Source organism: Pongo pygmaeus, chromosome 6 (assembly GCF_028885625.2).
Source record: "Pongo pygmaeus isolate AG05252 chromosome 6, NHGRI_mPonPyg2-v2.0_pri, whole genome shotgun sequence".
Lineage (NCBI taxonomy): Eukaryota > Metazoa > Chordata > Mammalia > Primates > Hominidae > Pongo > Pongo pygmaeus.
Window position 1 is genome coordinate 74,025,580 of NC_072379.2, and position 20,789 is coordinate 74,046,368.

General features: G+C 37.9%; 1 pseudogene; it reads right to left on the reverse strand.

The window, feature by feature from the left end:
• Positions 1-290: 290 nt before the first annotated feature.
• On the reverse strand, positions 291-2,391 carry LOC129041555 (tigger transposable element-derived protein 1-like; annotated as a pseudogene).
• Positions 2,392-20,789: the final 18,398 nt, after the last annotated feature.

The following is a 20,789-nucleotide window of genomic DNA, read 5'->3' on the forward strand; positions in this document are numbered from 1 at the left end:
AGCTTAAAACAATAAACTCCTATTACTTCACCCATTTTCTCCAGGTCAGAAATCCAGAAGTGTCATAGAGACATACCTCTGAGATATTGAGAGTTCAGTTCCAGACCACCACAATAAAGCAAATATCACAATAAAGCAAGACACACATTTTTTTTGTTACCCAGTGTATATAAATGTTACATTTACACCATACTGTAGTCTAAGTGTGCAGTAGTATTATGCCTAAAAAATATACTACCTTAATTTATAAATACTTTATTGCATAAAAATGCTAACAATCATTTAAATCCTTAGGCAAGTGATAATCTTTTTGCTGGTGGAGGAGCCTGCTTTGATGTTGGTGGCTGCTGACTGATCAGGGTGGTGGTTGCTGAAGGCTGGGGTGGCTGCAGCCAATTCTGAAAATAAGGCAACAATGAAGTTTGTGCCGTCAATTGATACTTCCTTTCATGAAAGATTTCTCTATAGCATGTGATACTTTTTGATAGCATTTTATTCACAATGGAACTTCTTTCAAAATTGGAATCAATCCTCTCAAACCCTGCAAGTGCTTTGTTAACTCAGTTTTGTTAATATTCTAAATCCTTTGTTGTCATTGTCATTTCAACAATGTTCACAGCACTGTCACCAGGAGTAGATTCTATCTGAAGAAAACCTGCTTTATTTGCTTATGCAGAAGAAGTAACTCCTTATCTGTCCTTTTTTTTTTTTTTTTTCTGTCTTTCTTTTAGACAGTCTTGCTCTGTCGCACAGACTGGAGTGCAGTGGCGTGATCTCGGCTCACTGCAACCTCCGCCTCCTGGGTTCAAGCAATTCTTCTGCCTCAGCCTCCTGAGTAGCTGGGATTACAGGCATGCAACACCACGCCCAACCTAATTTTTGTATTTTTAGTAGAGATGGGGTTTCGCTATGTTGGCCAGGCTGGTCTCAAACTCCTGACCTCAAGTGATCCACCTGCCTCGGCCTCCTGAAGTGCTGGGATTACAGGTGTCAGCCACAGTGCCCAGCTATCTGTTCATTTTTTTATCATGAGATTTCAGCAACTCAGTCACATCTTCAAACTCCACTTCTAATTCTAGTTCTCTTGCTATTTCCACCACATTTGCTATGACTTCCTCCTTGAGGTCATGAGCCCCTCCAAATCATCCTTGAGAATTGGAATCAACTTCTTCCAAACTCCTGTTAATATTGCTATTTGGATCTCCCCCCTTGAATCAAGAATGTTCTTAATGGCATCTAGAATAGTGAATTCTTTCCAGAAGGTTTTCAATGTACTTTGCCCAGATCCATCAGAAGAATTACTATCTATGTAGCTATAGCCTTACAAAATATGTTGCTTAAATAAGACCTGAAAATTGAAATTATTCCTTGATTCATGGGCTGCAGAATGGATGTTGTGTTAGCAGGCATAAAAACAATCTTTTTGTACAACTCCATCACAGCTCCTATATGACAAGGTCTATTGTCAATAAGCAGTAACATTTTAAAGGGAATTTTTTTTGTGAGCAGTAGATATCAATAATAAGCTTAAAATATTCTTTATACTATGCTGTAAACAGATGTGCTGTCGTCCAGGCTCTGTTCTTCAATTTCTAGAGCACAAGCAGAGTAGATTTAGCATAAATCCTATGGGCCCTAGGATTTTCAGAATGGCAAATGATTTTCAGAATGGCTTCAACTTAAAGTTTCAAGCTATGTTAGCCCCCAGCAAGAGAGTCAGCCTGTCCTTTGAAGCTTTAAAGCCAGGAGTTGTCTTCTCTCTAGCTACGGAAGGCCTAAATGACATCTTTTTCCAACAGAAGGCTGTTTGGGCTACATTGAATATCTGTTGTTTAGTGTAGCCACCTTCATCAATTATCTTAGATATGGAAACCTTGCTCCAACTTTTACATCAACACTTGCTCCAACTTTTACATCAACACTCGCTCCAACTTTTACATCAACACCTTGCCCTTTTATGTTATGACTTCTTTCCTTAAACCACATTAACCAACACCTGGTAGCTTCTAATTTTTCTTCCATGGCTCCCTCACCTCTCTTAGCCTTTACAGAATTAAATAGAGTTAAGGCCTTGTTCCAGAATAGGTTTTGGCTTAAGGGAATGCCACGCTGGTTTAATCTTCTATGTAGACCACTAAAACTTCCTCCAAATGTACAATAAGGCTATTTCACTTTCTTACCATTTGTGTGTTCACTGGAGTATCACTTTTCATTTCCTTCAAGAACTTTTCCTTTGGATTCACAACTCGGCTGTTTGGAGTAAAAGACATCGCTTTTGGCCTATCTTGGCTTTCAACACACTTTCTCAATCATTAGCTTAATCATTTCTAGCTTCTGATTTAAGGTGAAAGACATGCAACTCTTCCTTTCACTTGAACACTGGGAGGCCATTGTAGTGTTATTAATTGGCCTAATTTCAATATTGTTGTATCTCAGGGATAGAGAGGAGAGGAAGACATGGGGGAATGGCTGGTTGGTGGAGCAATCAGAACACACACAACACCTACTGATTAAGTTTGCTATCTTATATGACCATGGTGTGTGGCACCCCAAAACAATTACAATAGTAACATCAAAGATCACTGAAAACAGATCACCATAACATATATAATAATGATGAAAATGTTTGAGATATTAGGAACATTACCAAAATGTGTCAGAGATCTGAAATAAGCACATGCTATTGGAAAAATGGCACTGATCAATTTGCTTGAAACAGAATTGCCACGAACCTTTTAACTTACATAAAACACAAGATCTGCAAAGCCCAACAAAGCAAAGCACAATAAAATGAGGCATGCCTGGCTGGGCACTGTGGCTCATGCCTGTAATCCCAGCACTTTGGGAGGCCAAGGCGGGTGGATCACCTGAGATCAGGAGTTCGAGAACAGCCTGACCAACATGGAGAAACCCCATCTCTACTGAAAATACAAAAGTAGCTGGGCATGGTGGTGCATGCCTGTAATCCCAGCTACTCGGGAGGCTAAGGCAGGAGCATTGCTTGAACCTGGGAGGCAGAGGTTGTGGTGAGCCGAGATCGTGCCATTGCACTCCAGTCTAGGCAACAAGAGTGAAACTCCATCTCAAAAAAAAAAAAAAAGAGGCATGCCTATTTCTGAGTGGTTCTGGCTCAGGGTCTCTTACAAGGTTACAGTGAAATAATGGCCCAAGTCTTTATCTCAAGGCTCCAATGAGGCTGAAGGATCTATTTCCAAGATGGGTCACTCATAAGGCTATTGGCAGAAGACCTCAGCTCCTCACCATATGAACCTTTCCATAGGGCTGCTTAATTGTCCTCAAGACATGGAAGCTAATTTCTCCCAGAGTGAGATTATAAAAAGGGTAGATAATATATGTTATGACTGTAGCTCTGAACACCATATACCATCATTTCTGTCTTATTCTCTTCGTGAGAAGCAAGTTAGTTAGTCCAACCCATACTCAGCAGAACTATTAGGTTCTGCCTTTTGAATTTATGGTCATATGTTAAAACCATCACAGAGAGGAATCCTATGTGTAGGTCAGCTATTTCAGTAATTTCATACATGATATCTGGACTCTCTATCCAATAGAAATCACCTCTCAAAAGAGTAAATGAGTTATCCTGCTATAAAAGAAGAAGGAAATCCTGCCAAATGTGACAACATGGATAAACCTTGATGCCTTTTTACTAAGTGCAATAAGCCAATCACAGAAGGAGAACTACTGCAGGATTCCATCTACATGAGGTATTGAAAGTAAACAGACTCATAGACACAGAAGATAAAATGGTGGTTACCAGAGGCTGGGAGGAGGGTAAAACGGGAAGTTGCTAATTCAATGGGTATAAAGTTTCAGTTACACAGGATGAATAAATTCTACAGACCATTTGTACAACATTGTGCTCACAGTTAACAATACTGTACTGTACACTTAAAAAAATGTTCAGAGAGTAGATCTCAGGTTATGTGCTCTTCCCAACACAAAACATTACCTAATTAGATGATTCACAATGAGAAGTTACTCTAGGTGATTTTCCTATAGTTAATAGAGCTACAGGTAACTTGTCCCATGTGTTAGAACTTCAGATGATTAACATTTTTGAAAATTTTTAATTAAAATTTTTAACTGGACCTAACAATTATGAACTTAATATAAATATTTTCTCATGAAAATTCTATCATATAGTCATTTTTACAAGGCAAATGTATGAGTTTCCTATAGCTGGTATAAGGAATTACCATAAATTTAGTGGCTTAAAAAAACAAAGATCTATTATTTTACATTCTGAGAAGTCAGAAGTATAAAATAGGTCCATAGGTCTGTGTTCCTTCTGGCAGCTCTTGGAGAGAATCTGTTTCCTTGTCGTTTCCACCTTCCAGAGGACACCTACATTATTTTGCTTGTGACCCCTTCCTCCATATGTAAAGCATCTTCTGTCCTGTTTCACCTCCCACCTCCCTTTTATAAGGACACTGTGATTGCATCAGGTCCACCCAGAAAATCCTCCTATTTTAGAATCCTTACTGTAGTAACATCTGCAATGTTCCTTTTGTCTTGCAAGGTAATATATTCACAGATGTCTTGAATTAGGACATGAACACCTTTTGAAGGGAGGAAGCACTATTCTGTGTGCCACAATTAGTTTTAAGAGAATCTCAGAATGAATTCAATTGTGGAAAATACCCTGACAGGCTTAGTTAACATCATGTAAACAAGACTATCATGAATTTTACTGATGTTAACACATAACCAATTACCAAAATGATTAGTTTCATATACTGGGATCACATTTGGCCATCTTTTCCCAAATTAATCCCCATGAGGCCGATAGATCACACTTGCCTTCAATACTTGTTTACAATTGATTTATTAGATAAATTAGGATTGAAGCCTGAAATATGTGCAGCTAATTCACTCAAAACATCAGTTTCAGCCAGGTGTGGTGGCTCACACCTGTAATCCCAGCACTTTGGGAGGCCGAGACAGGTGGATCACAAGATGAGGAGTTTGAGACCAGCCTGGCCAATGTGGTGAAACCACGTCACTACTAAAAATACAAAAATTAGCCGGGCGTGGTGGCAGGCGACTGTAATCCCAGCTACTCCGGAGGCTGAGGCAGGAGAATTGCTTGAACCTGGGAGGCAGAGGTTGCAGTGAGCCGAGATTGAGCCACTGCACTCCAGCCTGGGTGACAGAGCAAGACTCTGTCTAAAAAAAAAAAAAAAAAAACACATCAGTTTCTTTCCCCAGTGGCTCCAATCCCACACTCTCATCTCAGCTGTCTCACAAATGATAAGGAAATACAAACTGCTTTGAGAAATGTTCATTTTGAAATACATGAAGTCTGCCAAAAAAAAACCCCAATTTCTTTGAAACTGGAAAACAGCTTTCCATACACATAGAATCACAGAACTTATAGAATGTGGTGGACCTAGGAAATTTTAAAATGATACAGTTATTTTCCACCCTCCCTATCCACCTCATTCTCCCTATTTTATCTATGAAGATTCTAAGGATCAGAGAGGCTACTATGGTTTTAACCTCTTAGTAGAGCTAGTAAGTGGCAGAGCCTGGCCTACTGGGTAGTTCTCCAGACTCCTGATTCATTGTATTTTATCACATGCCCAGATCTATTCCTTGTTTTTTTAAAAATGCAATGTGTGTAAAGGTTATTTATTGATAGCATGGGGCAATGGTAGGAATAACTGACATGCATAGAGGACTTAACATGTGCCGGCTTCTGTGAGAAGCACCTTTATCCCCTCTATATATTTTACTTCAACAGTAAGGGCCAGGCGCTGTGGCTCATGCCTGTAATGCCAGCACTTTGGGAGGCCGAGGCGGGAGGATCACGAGGTCAGGAGTTCAAGGCCAGCCTGGCCAACATAGTGAAACCCCATCTCTATTAAAAATACAAAAAAATTAGCTGGGCTGGCCGTGGTGGCTGGTGCCTGTAATCCTAGCTACTCGGGAGGCTGAGGCAGGATAATTGCTTGAACCCGGGAGGCAGAGGTTGCAGTGAGCCGAGATTGTGCCACTGCACACCAGCCCCTGCGACAATATGAGACTCCGTCTCAAAAAAAAAACAACAAAACAAAGTAAGAGGTATTATCTTTGCTTCTGAACTGATCGTTGAGATCACAAATTTTTAGAAAAGTAAATAAACCTCACCAAAGTAAGAAGGCCAAGATGAGGCCCAAGTCTCTCTTTTTAACAACAAAACTCAAGAAAAAATTCTCACTACATTTTAGAAAAAAAATTTAAAAATATGCACATTGAATAAGCAATTTTAAAATGTCTGTGATATAACATATTTTGAGAAGAGATTCTTACCAATTTCATACATTAAAAATAATAAAACCACAGTGTTAATAGATTCATTTATTCATTCAACAAATACTAATTGTTAATTATGGACCGGGGGTGTCTATATAAGCTGTGAACAAGATAAATTAGGTCCCATTCTTATTTAATAAATAAATCACAAAATTTCAAGTAGTGATATGTATCTTTAAAAATCATATAATTTCAGCAAGATAGGAAGGGAACAAAACACTGTAAATAAAAGACCTCTCAATAAGGTCTTTATTTGTCTATTTGAGAAGTAATCTGAATGATGTGAATGAGATAGATGCAAAGAGGCTTTGGTAAAGAGTGCCTAGGCAGTGGGAAAAGTAGTGTACAGATTCAGATGCAGGCAAATCTTGACCTGCTTAAGGCGGCACAAAATGCATTGTGAGCTGAAGTCAACTGGGTCAGGGTAAATAGTAGGACATTAGGCAAAGGCTTGTCCATGTAGGGTCTTGTAGCTAACTGAAAATTATTTGGCTTTTACCCTGAATATGATGAAAAGTCTTTGGAAAACATTGACAAGGAGATTAAAAAACTAAATTTACATTTTTAAAGGATTGAAATATGCTATATAAAAAATAGATTGTCTGGGTACAGTGGCTCTTGCCTGTAATCCCAGCACTTTGGGAGGCCAAGGTGGGCGGATCACCTGAGGTCAGGAGTTCAAGACCACCCTGGCCAACATGGTGAAACCCCATCTCTACTAAAAATACAAAAATTAGCTGGGTGTAGTGGCACATGCCTGAAATTCCAGCTACTTGAGAGGCTGAGGCAGAATTGCTTGAACCTGGGAGGCAGAGGTTGCAGTGATCCGTGATCGTGCCACTGCACTCCAGACTGGGTGACACAGCAAGACTCTGTCTCAAAAACAAAACAAAACAAAACAAAAAAAATAGATTGTAGGTGAGCAAATACAGAAGTAGGATGACCAGTTAGGTAGCTTTTGCAGCAGACCAGGCCAGAAATAGCAGTGGCTGGGATGAGTTGGTAATTGTGGAAGATGTAAACAGTAGTTCAATTCAGAACATAGTTTAAGGTAGGGCCAAAGGACTATTGGATTGGACTCTGAGAGAAAGAAGTTAAAGACGGTATCTAGCTTTTTTGCCTAAGAGCACGGATGTATATAAATACTGTATACTGAAGTGAGGAAGAGAAAGGCAAGGGCAAATTTTGAGGTAAGAAGGTGAAATTCAATAGTCCCATTTCACACATTAATTTCAAGATGCCAATTAGATGCCAAAATAGAAATAAGGAATAAACAAACATATGTGAAAGTGTAGGAGTCAAAGGAAAAGTCAGAGAAGGAGATTATTTAAAGCTATGAGATTGGATGAGCTCACCTAGAAAGTAAAGTATAGTTAGCAAAGTAAAAAACACTCCAGTATTTAGAAGCTGGGAAAAGCAAGAGGGCCAGTAAAAAAAATCATGAAGGGGCAACCAGTGGATTAGAAAGGAAATGGTGGGAATCTGATGTCCCATAAGGCAGGGAAAGAAAATACAAATAAGTATAATGGAGATTTTCCTTTTGTGGAAAGGCACAGTGGTGAGCACAGTGGAAAGATTATGGGAGGTCGGGGGTGGGAGACTAGATCACGTTGAGGGTGGTGTGACACGGATGCTGGGTGGCATGAACTTCTGATAGTAACTGAGGGAGTCCAGACCGGTTTTTAGTTGCATGTCTATCATGATTACTTAAAAGCATGGAAAGATAATGCTCTATTTGTAAATAAAATTAAATTATGCTGAGTATAATTATACTGATTTTTTTTATCATAAAAATTCCAATTTGTGGAATGCTTAGGAATTGTAATTTTCTGATTAGCTGAATTTTCTGGGTAGATGCCAATCAGGGTTTCAACTTTCAAATTATTCTCAAATACATCTATGCTTTGGTATTCAGTGTACTTCACTGTATAAAAGTGAAAATGGACTAATACTTTTTCTAAACATCATTTCTCAGTTTGAATAACTATAGGCAGTAATTACATTGTTGGCCAGCCCTCACATTTAGATACAGGGAAAATTGGATTAAAATTAATGTCTAAGACAGCATTTAGACAGGAGTACACAGTTCAAACAAGCATAAATCAGAATAAATTCTGGCGCTCATAAAAAGAAAGAAAATTCCAACATGAACCCTTTGCCTTGGTGATAGGCGGTAGCTGGCAAACTGCTTCATGCACTAGTTGGAACTGCTTACTCTGATCAGATGATTGGTAAAGGCACAGATGCCAATTACCACAGTAACCCTAAGGCATGTCCCTGAGGATCAGAAACTAGACTAAATGTGACGTGACAGAAGTGCCAGGGAGGTTTTTCCGTCTCCCCACTCCTCCTTTTAGGAGTTTCTTATTAGGAGCTTCTTATTTTGTTATTTTTCTCTATTTTTATATATACATAAGTAAGTGAGTATGTAAGTACATACATACAATTTTAAAAGAATATAGGGAACACTGGCCAGGCGCAGTGACTCATGGCTGTAATCCTGGCACTTTGGGAGGCTTAGGCAGGCAGATCACAAGGTCAAGAGATTGAGACAATCCTGGCCAACATGGGGAAACCCCGTCTCTAATAAAAATACAAAAATTAGCTGGGCATGGTGCTGTGTGCCTGTAGTCCCAGCTACTCGGGAGGCTGAAGCAGGAGAATGGCTTGAACCCGGGAGGCAGAGGTTACAGTGAGTCAAGATCCCGCCACTGCCCTCCAGCCTGGCGACAGAACGAAACTCCGTCTCAAAAAAAAAAAAAAAAAAAAGAGTATGGGGAACATCAAGCTCTGCTTTATATCATTATATTTTCATACTACAAAATAGTATAAAAATACTTTTAGTATAAATAGTATACTAAATTTATTTAATTTACACTAAAATTGTATACTATAGATATAAAATATCTATATATTTATATATAACATATATAAATATATATTTATTTAATTTATACCAAATTTTTTAGTATAAATGAAATACATTTAGTACTAAATAAATTAAATGTACTAAATTTATTTCATTTATACTAAATATACATTTAGCAAATATACTAAAAATTCATTTTTTACTATATACTAAAATATATTTATAATATAAATAGTATAAAAATATAATCTAGTTGGCCGGGAGCAGTGGCTCACGCCTGTAATCACAGCACTTTTGGAGGCCGAGGTGGGCAGATCACGAGATCAGGAGATCAAGACCATCCTGGCTAACATGGTGAAACCACGTCTCTACTAAAAATGCAAAAAATTAGCCAGGTATGGTGGCGCACGCCTGTAGTCCCAGCTACTCGGGAGGCTGAGGCAGGAGAATCGCTTGAACCTGGGAGGTGGAGGTTGCAGTAGCTAAGATAGCACCACTGCACTCCAGCCTGGGCAACAGAGCGAGACTCCATTTAAAAAAATATATACATATATATATATTCTAGTTATGCATATAGTACAGCTGTATCTCAGCTATTGATCAATTAAACTCTAAAAATAAGAATATCTTTTTTGTATAAAAGCAATTTATACATGACCAGGTATTATTTAAAATAACATCAGTAATGTATAGTATTAACATATTGTGTTAAAGTAAAAGAAAATTATCTTCCATATGGTTTAAAAATGTGTCATAAATACAATGATAACCTAAAATGTTAACCTAATATTAACACATGCCTAATATTGACCTAATATTAATAAATACAATGATAACCTAAAATATTAACCTAATATTAAAGTATAAAATATTTTACCAGCACGTGAATTCTTTTCATATCCTTTGAGTTTGAGTTTTCTAAAATTTTATAAGCTGTACATAATAATGGGTAATTTATAAGTAAAATAATGGACAGTATACACTATCTAAAAAAATTACTTTTAAAACATTCTTCTTTTCATACATTTCCTTTCACTGATGGAACTCATATACTTACTATTGTCAAATATGGGTTTATTCACTAAAGAAATGTTTTTGTATCCTGAAAAGCAATCATGAAACAAATGATAGAAGATCTGTTTTCTCAAAGTATTAATTCTCTCACGTTATTCATTTCAACACTCCTTAGGAATGGATGTTTATAATCATTGTTATTTTTTGTGCTGATAAATTAGGGTTCAGAAAGGTTGAATGGCTTGGTTATAACCAAAAGACATAAGTAATTTCCAGTTTTCTTTATTCAGTAATATAAAAATCAAGCACTATGTCCTCTACCTGTACAGTGTTCTCAATGGACCAGATATAATCCTTTATTACACAAAAGCTCTTGCAATTCACAAATTCCTTTGAAGTGAACAGAAGGGCCAGGGATGTGTGAACAGTAAAGACTTCAAAAGATATTATGATTCTTAATGTACCTTTGAAAGTATACTAAATTTATTTTGTGCCTGATAAATCTAAACTGCACCGGCTCACATGAGAGAGCTGCATTATTTTTTCAGATACAAAAAGTCCTGTATTTTTTTTCCACATTTACTTGTATTACTTGAGTACTTAATTTACTTGCAGCTACTACTTGATTTACTAGAACTAATTAAAAATGCCTTTTTTCCCCTTATATTCCAAGGACATCCTCATGGACTACAAAATCCCACTGAATTAGACCGTGTCCACTTTTACACTGTATCTCTTGGAAAAGTAGCTGATTATTTTCTTGTTTCTTAAATTATTAACTTGTTCTGATAAAGAGCAACACAATTTGAAACAGAATGTAAAGACATTGTTTAGGGAATATCCAAAGGGAACCCCTTTTTGCTTCAAAGGTTATTATAAAATGCAAACCATTCTCTTATTTTGGTAGTTGACAAAATTAACTCTTGCTGCAGCATATATTTATGTGCACAAGTACACAAAATACAGAAGGGAAAAAAAAACTATCATTTCCTCAGGCTGGCTATAGAGACAATTCTATACCCCAATTCCCTCAGGAATGAGAAAGTAGAAAATGTGGTTTTCATTCACTAGAAGATTGGAAAAGAAGCTTTCTCTTCCAGAAGTAAACTAAGGTTTTTTTCTGAATTTGATTGCAAAAGACTCACGGAAATGTACAATTTTTAGTTTTCTGTGCAGTTTCATGTAAAAGAAACATAACTACAATGACCTAAGCAAATAAAGGTTTATGTTTCACATAACAGGAAATTCTAAAGCAGGCAATCCAGGGCTGGTGAATCAATTCAAGATCTCATCATGAAGCCAGGCTCTGTCTCTTTTATTCTGCCATTTTTAATATGTGCCCCTCATCTTCCAGGTCACAAAATGGCTTTACCTCCTCCACATACCATATTTGCTTTTGGACATAAAGAACTAAGAAAGTGCAAAGATCAAAGAGCGAAAATGGAAGTCAATCATTTGACTTCTAATTATATTTCATTGGCCACAACTATGTGTCCAACCACCATCCTAACTGGGGGCTGGGACACTAATTTGGATTGGGCAAGATGCACTCATCTCCAAAAATAATTTGGTACTCAACACAAAGGGGTAAGTTTGCCAGATATAGGACATGCTGCTAAATTTGAATTTCACATAAACAGGTAAAATTTTTAATGTAAGTAAGCCCCATACAATATGTGAGACATAGTTATACCAAAACATTTATTGCTTACCTGAAATTCAAATTTAGTGAAGCATCTTGTTTGCTTTTGTTTCTGTTTTTGCTTTTTTGAGACAGAGTTTCACTCTTTTGCCCAGGCTGGAGTGCAATGGCACAATCTCGGCTCACCACAACCTCCACCTCCGGAGTTCAAGTGATTCTCCTGCCTCAGCCTCCTGAGTAGCTGGGATCACAGGCATGCGCCACCACACCCAGCTAATTTTGTATTTTTAGTAGAGACGGGGTTTCTCCATGTTGGTCAGGCTGGTCGCGAACTCCCGACCTCAGGTGATCCGCCCGCCTTGGCCTCCCACAGTGCTGGGATTTCAGGCATGAGCCACCTCGCCCGGCGCATCTTGTATTTTTATTTGCTAAATCTAGCAACTCTGTTAAGTAGCCAACTAATATTATCTGCCGCAGAACCCATGGAAAATTTCTCCATTCCCTTTATAGTGTTGATATATTATTTCTTCATAGAATCTAACTTGATTATCTAACTTCAGAGACTAAAGGAGTAGTTTTATAATTGCCAACTCCGACGGTTAACTTGGCTAGGCCACAGTACTTGGATATTGGGTCAAATACCAGTATAGATGTTGCTGTGAAGTTTTTTTTTAATGAGATTAACATTTAAACCAGTAGATTTTGAGCAAAGCCGATTACGCTTCATAATGTAGTGGGTATCATCTAAGTTGAAGGCTTTAAGGGAAAACAAACTGGACTCCCACAAGAAAGAAGCAACTGCCTCAACACTGTCTTTGGACTTGTACTATAATAACCCTTCCCTGAGTTTCCAGATGGATGGCCTGCCCTGCAAATTTTGGATTTATCAGCCTCTACAGTCATATAAACCAAATAAATAAATACAAATTACATATAAATAAATTTCTAGTTAGTTAGAATAAATACACACACACATACACACATGTGCTATTGGTTCTGTTTCTCTGAAGGACCCAGACTAACACAGCATCTGAGTCAAGAAGTTAGGGAAAATAGGCCCTGCGCGGTGGCTCACACCTGTAATCCCAGCACTTTGGGAGGCTGAGGAGGGCGGATCACCTGAGGTCAGGAGTCCGAGACCAGCCCCAACATGGAGAAACCCCGTCTCTACTAAAAATACAAAATTAGCCGGGCGTAGTGGTGCATGCCTGTAATCTCAGCTACTCGGGAGGCTGAGGCAGGAGAATTGCTTGAACCCGGGAGGTGGAGGTTGCGGTGAGTGGAGATCGTGCCATTGCACTCCAGCCTGGGCAACAAGAGCGAAATTCCATCTCAAAAAAAAAAAAAAAAAGTTAGGGAAAATATTTAATTGAATAAATTTAAGATTCTAGGTAGGCAGCAAGGCATGATGATGGCTTACACCTGCAATACCAGCACTTTGGGAGGCTGAGGCAGAAGGATAACTTGAATCCAGGAGTTTGACACCAGTGTGACCAATATAGTGAGACCTCATCTCTACTAAAAATTTTTTTAAAAAATTAGCTGGGCATGGTGGTGCACGCCTGTAGTTCCAGCTACTCAAGAGACTGAAGCCGGAGAATCTCTTGAGCCCAGAAGGTTGCAGTGAGCTGTGACTGCACTACTGCACACTGGCCTGGGCAATAAGCAAGACCCTGTCTCAAAATAAATAAATAAATAAAAAGAAGAAGAAGAAGAGTATAAATAGACCTACAAATCAATTGGAAAATATGAACTATGCAAGCTGGATTCACGTACTCTTTTTGTCTTAAAATAAGAAAATAATAGTTAATAACCTGCTTCTAATCAGCTTTTCCACTGAATTCAAATCTTTTCTTCAAACTTAGCCTTGAATTTGAATTCAGCTGTAGGTGAATTTAGAGATGAATTTACTCTTAATCTGTACATGCTTTATAATCTAGTCATAGTAGATGCTTCAAAATACTTTTTTTGAATAATTATATATATTTTAATAACTTTTTCATTTCACTAAATTGGGGTCTATAAACTTCTCCACCCAATTAATCTACTTGTGGGAATTGAAATATCTCACAGAAGTTCATTTAGTGAAGTTGAATAAAATCAGAAGCTAAAGTGTTATGGTGATTTTTTAAAGTTTATATCCATGCATTAACGTATACACATTTTCTAACATTTTGCTTCACCGCATACTTAGAGAAAACAATTTTTTCCACAAAATATAAGTCTTGAACATTAGTAATATGTTTATTTTCTTTTACTCAAGAATATGTCTGCAGTGACAGCTTTATCAATATTTTTAAGAGACTTCCTGGGTGTGGCTGGAGAACCTGTCATCCTTTGATAAAGAAACCACATGTTCTAAGTGAAAGCCAAAAGAAATTTTTCTTCTTCTTCATTCACTACTTTGTTTTATTTTAAAAATCTTTGTGAATTCAACTAAGATTAAATAGTTTTTCAAATCAAAAATATAAAATCAGGATTTTAGATCAAATTTGTATGCAGAATGCAACATGTTAAACTATAAACAAATAGAAAATATGAAATAGAAGAAAGAAGAAAAATTATCACACAGGAAGGATTTTGAGATTTTTCAATCAATATATTTCCTTTAGAAACAAGTATAGAGAAGAAAACAAGAGTATTCCTTTTTTTTTTCTTCTTCTTAACGGGCAACCCAGCTTTTGTCTTTGCAAGTTCAAAGCTTAGTGAGAGATGTGCCTAAACATGCTGTTTTGGGGATTTTTCCTGGGTCACCCATATCCTGTTTACTTCCAATAGAGTCTGCCTTGCCCCATGCATGCTATTTTCCTCCTGGTGTATCAGCACTGCCCTCCCCTGCCTGACTCAAGTTCACTTGATAGAAATAACCTAGAATGGGTGTTTGTGTAAAGTTTGCAAGACATCTCCTTAAACTGAAACCCAAAATATCCAAGTCAGCGTATGTTGTTGGTACATGTGAACTCTGAATCAGTCTCCCTAGATGCTAACCTTTTGTTCTAAGCTCAAGAAGCCAGCATGCTCTACCTTTTTCTAAAGGTTGAGATCAAAAGTAACCCTTTAAAGGGTGAGGAGACGAGGAATGAGGAGGGTGACAAAGGAGTGGACCTTAAAAAATAGGTATTTCCCCAAGAGGGAAAGAACTGTGGGGCAGGCATGAACAAAAAACACAGGGATCCTGAAAATCTGGATCCTGTTTTTCCACTTTGCTGCTAGCCGTGACAATTTGGGAGCTGTATGCTACTTTCTACCCTCTTTAATCTGACTGGGAGGGATTGTGAGTGTTCCTTCAAGACCCTTGTCAACCTCCTGAAGCAAACCCTAAATTTTTTACTTTATTTTATTTGATTGAATGTTGATGATCTATAACTGTGTATATTTATGAGCTACAAAGTGATGCTATGATACCATGTGGAATGATTGAATCAAGCTAATTAACATATCCATCATATCAAACATTTATTCCTCCTAACTGAAACAGTGTGTTCTTTGACCAATATTTCCCCATTCCCACCAGCCCCCAGCTTCTGTTAACTACCATTCCACTCTCTGTTTCTATGAGTTTCATTGTTTTAGATTACACACAGAGTGAGAACATGTGGTATTTCTCTTCCTGTGCCTGGCTTACTTCACTTGGCATAATGTCCTTCACGTACATGCCTGTTGTTGCAAATGACAGAATTTCTCTCTTATTAAGGTGAATAGTTGTTTTCCATTGTGCATACGTACTACATTTTCTTTATCTATTTATTTGTTGATGGACACTTAGGTTCATTCCACAACGTAGCTAAGTGTCTATTCCAGCCCAGGCTTATGATGTCTCCCTGTTCTTCAGTGTTTGCATAATGATGGATTAAAAAAATTACAATAACAGGTGACATTTGGTGGAAAGAGGACTGTAGCTAGAGACATAACATATGGATAGATGTCCTAGATCTGTCAATTAGAAGCTGCATAACTTTAAGCATATAATTTTTTGTGCTATGGTGGCTTTGAGTAAAAAAGAAAAAAAAAGTTTGCTAAGAATGGGTAGGTCTTATGGGAACTTCAGTTTACTCTTCTATAAAGTGTGATTTTTAAAATTCTCAATTTAGGGTGAAGAGAGTAGTTGGGAGGTGCTGTTATGAGATGAAATTCTATATGTGAAGTACCAGCACAACCTTGGCACATTACATTTCAGTGGAACTCAGAGATTTTCTCCAGGGGGGTCCATGAATGCCATGATTAGTTAGCCAAGATCCCTGTCTTCGTGGATTGTACCTTCTAGAGACTGTGTCGGTTATTTGGAGGAGTAACTGAAATAACATACGTCAAAGTGCTTAGTAATCTAAAGACTTTTTCATGTGTTGTTTTTTAAATTAAAATATCCCCTCAAAAATATAACTTCAGGCTCGTACATTTATCAGATGTCAGTCCTCTTCACTTTTAGTAATTTCATACAGAGTAATAACAAAATTGCTGAGAGATGCAAAATCCAAATATAGAAGGCAGCAGTTGCTTATTTAATGCAATGAAATGCTAATCCTTGCATTTTTTATTGTTTTATTTGTTTTAGTCTTTAGACTATAATCCCAAGTATAGTGCTAAGTCTTTTGGAAATAAGAAAGAAACTAAAAGAATATATCTATTTTTAGCTTTCTGCTAAGCTATTTCTTGCTCTCCTGTAGTTATTCCAAAATTGGTTGCAGTTTTATTTAAACAATTCTAAGAGGAAAAAAATAAGCTTGTAAAATAGAATATTAAATGCACACTACCAAATTTAATTGATTTTTAATGCAAATATAAGTAGTACAGGCCATGCTAAACATTTATTACCAACTGTTTGCAAAACAATCTGTTTACCCCATTCCGAGCTTCAACCTGCCTTAGACCCTGCTCAGATAGCCCGACACCCAAAGAGGGCAAGATAGGCTTCCTCCCACAACACTCAGGCTGCCTGTTGACTCGGGCCACCCATTGTCTGGCTAATGGAATCCTGGAACCCAGCCAGAACTGCAGCCTGCTTGCGAGGTTTAGTTTTGTTTTTGTTTTTAATGATCACACACATTTTGGCCTAAACTGCAAACAGAAGATAGTGGGGCGGGAGTGGGGCGGTGGTGTGGCGGTGGTGGGGAAGAAGGGCGGGAGTGTAGTCTTATTTTATTTAGAAGAGGAAATCCAAAAAAGTGAGCTCTGGATACAGCTTTTTATGTTGTAAGAAATAAGTTTAGGTAAATGATTGAAATCAAAAACATGGCGAAGAAAGAAAGAAAAAACGGAAGAAGCCCAGCATCTCAAACTGTATCGTAAAAAACTGTCAGAAGTATCACCAATAAATACACAGCCTTATGAGTAGACTCAAATTTTTAAATTACCAAAAATAAAAAAGTCAGCCTGGGCCGGGTACAGGGGCTCACGCCTGTAATCCCAGCACTTTGGGAGGCCGAGGTAGGCAGATCACGAGGTCAGGAGTTCGAGACCAGCCTGGCCAACGTGGTGAAACCTCATCTCTACTAAAAATACAAAAATTAGCTGGGCGTGGTGGCCTGTGCCTGTAATTCCAGCTACTCTGGAGGCTGAGGCAGGAGAATCACTTGAACCCGGGAGGTGTAGGCTGCAGTGAGCCAAGATCGCACCATTGCACTCCAGCCTGGGCGACAAGAGCTAAACTGTCTCAAAATAAAATAATAAAAAATAAGACCTGAAAATAAAAAGGGTTTTAATTTTGCTTACAATTTCTAGACTTTTTAAAGTTTTATGAACAGTTATTCTTTAAACTACATTCATGGTGTTTGTGTGCGTGTGTGCATACAATTTAATCATATCAGAGAATTCACATAGATGAAAACTCTAAGAAATTACCTTCCAAAGATGATGTCAGCAAGCGAAGAGGGAGTGTACATAGCTGCTTGTTTTTTAGTAAACTACAATTAAAGAGTCCTGAAAGGCAGACGGCTGGCTGTCAGGAAATGAGCTTAGGCAAAGGAAATGGGAGATGTCTGGTTCAGGGGATTTGAGGAAGGCTATTACCAATGGGTGCTTTTATTTTGCTTTCCACGCTAAGTCAGGATACATGCTTTGTTGTTCCCACGTACGAAAAAGAAATACCAAGGTGATAAGATAACATCTGGGACAGTACAGGGCTCCAAGTTTCTCTATTATGTATAGAAAGCTGTTCACTTGCATCTTTCTTGATTTGGGCTGAAACACTATGCTGGAAGAGGAGGGGAATATTAATAATGGGTTGAGCACTGATGAAAGATTGAAGCTGAGCAACTATTCTCTGGTCTAGGAATTTGGAATTGAGACACTGAAAGGCCACATTGAATCATCTGCCAGGATTTTCACAGACAGGCCAAATTCATGGGGATGTGTGATGGTGTGTCAGTGGTAGCTGAAACCCCCTACAATCCATCCCAAATTAATACACAGTCTAATTTAAAACAGTCTGCTCTCAGCTTCTGTACAAGTCCTATAACACTCCAACTACAACTACCACAAACTTTTGTTCTTTTACGCTTCCTATATGGAAATGTTTATAGGAAACTAGTCTCCAGAGACCGAAGAATATAGCAGACACACATAGAGAAGCTGGAACAAAAAATCATGTAGCCCTAGGGAGGGAGAAAAACAGAGTCACTTCCTGACAAATGTCCAGTTTGCGTGAGGCCAGCTATATGTGCTGCCCTTTTCTTTCATGAGAGTCCCCAGGGTGCTTACAAGAAAATTCCCAAAGCAGGTTGTGTGGGAGTTTGTAGCATGCAACCTAATAATTTCTCACCAAAACATAGATAGGACTTAGAATGAATGAGACAAAATACACTTGGAAGTGTTTTCACTAGGGAAAAACCTGTGGCTGAAGACAAGGATGCAATATCACTTTTCCAGAGTTTAGTAGTTAGCTGCCCTTAACAAAACTGGGATGCATCTTATCTCCAAGACTGAGCCACAGCCACATTCTTTGCATTTTGTTACCTCCTCTGGAGGAGCCAGCAGATTTTGCCTATCTCTGGAAGTTCCAATTATTACAAGAGACTAGCATGAGTTCTAGAACTGCTCTCCCTTTGGGCTCTACTCCCAAATTGAACTTCATTAATACCTTAAAGCCCACATCCACCCATCTTCCCTTTCTCATTCACTCCATCCTACCCCACCCTGTGTTAAAACTTACATTTACTCAAGAAAGCTGATTTCAGCTTATTGGTAGAAGGAAAACTATTGACAAAAATGTTCAGTTAAAGCTAAATAGTGGCAACAGGTGTTAACCCTTTCAGGCAAATTAAACAGCTTTAAGTGGCTTGTAAAGCCAAAGGAGCAAATTTCTATTGATGAAATTTCTATGGAGATAGTTTTGGTCGAGGCCTTCTCTCATTTTATACTATGTACAAAAATTGACTATTTTGTTCTGAACAAAGGCAACTCTAAGTAGACTTATGACTTAATGGAAGCAGTACTTTGATGACATGATACCTTCAAGGAAGGCCACCTTCCCAATAGGTGGAGGGAGGTGTGGAGTAGTGGAGAAAGCCGACCAAAGAGGAGTCCACTGATGCTACCTGGGCATGAGGAGGTGTTGGGGGGAGCTGCAGCAGATACGATAAGTGATGGATCATTTTTAAAATCAGCCACTTGGATACAAAGTTGATCTGCTTTAAATGATTTAAAGTAAATCACTTGAGGATAAAAGCAGTGAGGCACCCTGGAAAGAGAACAGTCCCTACAGTTAGGAAGAAACACCAGACCCCACAATTTACTGTACGAGGGACTCTGCACACATTATTTAACCAAACCTAACCTGATAGGCAGTTTCTTCATTTCAAAAATACATAATGAGAAGATTTGAGATAGCTTGCTGCATATATTAGACACTCAATAAATTGCAATATATAAAATAATTACTTACTATGTATATCCTGGGGGAAGAGCTAATGTCAGAGGCACAGAGTGTGAAGTAATGGTGACCTAGGGCTCGATTTTTCTCTCTTCATATTTTCTATCTAGCAGCGTGTTAGCAGTTATTACCAGAATTAACAACTTCAACAAACTCTACTTCTTCAACAAACTCTTCTTCTGACTCTAACTACAGCAACCTTTCTTTCTCTCTCTCTTTCTTTTCTTTCTTTCTTTTTCTTTCTTTCTGTCTCTTTCTCTTTCTTTCTTTCGAAACTTAAGTGTAGATGGAAATGAGCTATTTATAGCCACTACACTAGGCTGAAAATCTTGGAACCAATGCGGGTGCTGGGATGGGCCTACAAGATTCAAGCCAATGTTAAAGGTGTATAACTAATAAGAGGCTGGGTTCTAATAAATTACCCATTTATTTCAGCTGTGTGGGAGTAGCTATGGGGGTAAATAAAGGGGGTAAATAAGCATCAAAATGAGGAAAGGTGCAGCTGTTGACAATCTGATGACCTGCTTCGAGTCAGAAAGAAAAAGGTAAAGATTCTCTTTGCAATTAAAAAACAAGAAATTGCTGGGTGTGGTGACATATGCCTGTAATCCAAGCTACTCAAGTGCCTGAGGCAGGAGAATTGCTTGAGCCCAGGAGTTCAAGGCTACAGACAGTGTTGATTGCATCACTGCACTCCTGTCTGGACAACAAAGGGAGACCCCATCTCTTAAAAAAAAAAAAAAGAATAAGAAAGAAAACTTAAAATGATCTAAGGAGTCTTGATAACATCAATACCATAGACCTCAAATTTTCTATTAGTTTACAGAGTTGATCAATTACATATTTATAGGCTATCATATTGAAAAGTAACAAAGGGCAGACAATGATTAAATACATTTTATAAAATATTTAGTCGTTCTATCCAAATAAAACCTAATATCTCTTTTCAAGTTTAATAATATGTCTGAAAGTAGTTTTGTCATATTAAGTAGAAGTAACATACCATACAGGATTAAGAAATGTTTTTATAATTCAGAACACTCAATTTTATTGAATGAATAATTTATTTATTGGATATC